The sequence below is a fragment of the Otolemur garnettii genome, unplaced genomic scaffold (genome assembly GCF_000181295.1).
Source record: "Otolemur garnettii isolate 467f Iridium unplaced genomic scaffold, OtoGar3 scaffold00153, whole genome shotgun sequence".
Taxonomy (NCBI): Eukaryota; Metazoa; Chordata; class Mammalia; order Primates; family Galagidae; genus Otolemur; species Otolemur garnettii.
Window position 1 is genome coordinate 1,053,958 of NW_003852548.1, and position 2,392 is coordinate 1,056,349.

Consider the following 2,392-nt stretch of genomic DNA (forward strand, 5'->3'; position numbering starts at 1 on the left):
TTTTTTTTTTTTTGCAGTTTTTGGCTGGAGCTGGGTTTGAACCTGCCACCTCCAGCATATGGGGCTGGCACCCTACACCTCTGAGCCACAGGCACTGCCAATCTTCTTGTTTTGCTGCACTATTTTCCTCACTAGAAACAAAAGCTGCTGTCTGCCTTGCCCACTAGTGTGTCTCTAGTGCCTAGAACAGGGTTTGGTGTCCAAGTCACTCTCATCCTCAAAACTTCATTTTTTTTTTTTGAGACAAAGTCTCACTATGTCACCCTCAGTAGAGTGCTGTGGCATCTTAGCTCACAGCAACCTCAAACTCTTGGGTTCAACCCAAACTCTTGGGTTCTCTTGCCTTGGCCTCTTAAGTAGCTGGGACTACAGGTGCCTGCCACAACACCTGGCTACTTTTTAGAGACAGAGTCTCGCTCTTATTCAGGCTGGTCTCAAACCTGTGAACTCAGGCAATCCACCCACCTTGGCCTCTCAAGTGCTGGGATTACAGGCATGAGCCACCACACCTGGCCACAAGGCTTCATTTTTTAAAAGGCTAGTATAAAGAGTTCCTAAAACTCCATAAAAATCCATACCCTCAGCAAGGCTGCAAAGGAACAAGAACTCTCATGCATGGCTGGAGGCAATGCAATATATGTACAACCCCCTTTCCCCCTACTCTTTCCATCTCCTTTGTCTACCTTCCTATTGCCACGGGTTTTTCCTCAGTTTCTTCCCTCTTGTTTGTGAAAGTTCAAATCCTGCCTCAATTACTCCCATTGATACATTTGAAGACAATCTTCCAGAGAGATCTTGGGGCTCAGTGCCCATAGCACAGTAGTTACAGCGCCAGCAACATAGCACTTCGGGAGGCTGGCGGGTTCGAACTCAGCCTGGGCCAACTAAGCAACAATGACAACTGCAACAGAAAAATAGCCAGGCGTTGTGGTGGGCACCTGTAGTCCCAGCTACTTGGGAGGCTGAGGCAAGAAAATCGCTGAAACCCAAGAGTTTGAGGTTGCTGGAAGTTGTGATGTCACAGCACCCAGGGCGACATAGACTCTGGCTCAAAAAAAAAAAAAGAGAGACTTGGCCACACTGGTGGCTTCAGTTACTACCTCTCATGATTCCCAAATCCATATCTCCAGTGCAGACTTCCCCCATCTCCTGAATTTCAGGCAGTCCCCAAGTGTTCATCGACATCTCTACCTAGATGTCTAACAGACATCTGAAATGTAACATGTTCAAAAGCAAACACCTGATCTTGCCTACATCTGCTTCTAATTGAGTATCTCCCATGTCAGTTGATGGCAACTCCACCCTTTCCAGCTGCTCAGCCTAAAAACCTGGGGTCAGCCATGACGCCTCTTGATTTTTCACACCCCTATCTGATTGCTTGGTAAATCCTGGCATCTTTAGAACCAATCCAAATCTAATTTAGTCTCACCACGTCCACTCTCACCACCTGGACCTGATCCTCTATCATCAATTCCTGGAGTCCTGCAGGAGTCTTTCCACTTGTTTCCCTGCTTCCACCTTTCCCTCTACATTTCATTCTCTGCACAGATCGGCCAGGCTGTGGTTCCAAAACAATTTATATAATGTGACTCCCCCCTCCATGGATTTAATTTTTTTTTTTGAGACAGAGCCTCAAGCTGTCACCCTGGGTAGAGTGCTGTGTCATCACAGCTCACAGCAACCTCCAACTCCTGGACTCAAGCAATTCTCCTGCCTCAGCCTCCCAAGTAGGTGGGACTACAGGTGCCTGCCACAAGGCCCAGCTATTTTTTGGTTGCAGCCATCATTTTTTGGCAGGCCCAGGCTGGATTTGAACCCGCCAGCTCAGGTGTATGTGGCTGGCACCTTAGCCGCTTGAGCCACAGGCGCCGAGCCAATGGATTTAGAATTTAAAAAACCAAACACCTAGCCTAGCTTACACTGCCCTACTTGACCTGACCCTGTATCTCACCCAATGCTTGCTCTTCCTCACACCCCTCCTACTATACAGACTTACCTGCTCATCCTCAAATGTGCCAACATCCCTCCAACCTCAAAACTTTACATGTGATGTTCCCTCTGCCTGCCATACTTTCCTCTATGCCAGAGGTTCTCAACCTGTGGGTTGAGACCCCTTTGAACTGTATTAAAGGTTCGTGGCATTAGGAAGGTTGAGAACCACTGCTCTATGCCTACACATGGGTCACTCCCTCACTTCTTACTCTCATCACTCATGTGCATTCCCTGACCACTTTAGATGGGTTGCCAGGGAAGATCTTGCTGAGGTAATTCAAGGGAGAAATAAGAAAAGGATCTGAGGAAAGAGGTTTTTCTTGACTGTGGTAAGGATACTCAGTCTCCTTGTTATGTTCTTGCTATGTCCCTAGTACTCTGCACTTAACTGGCACTAAAT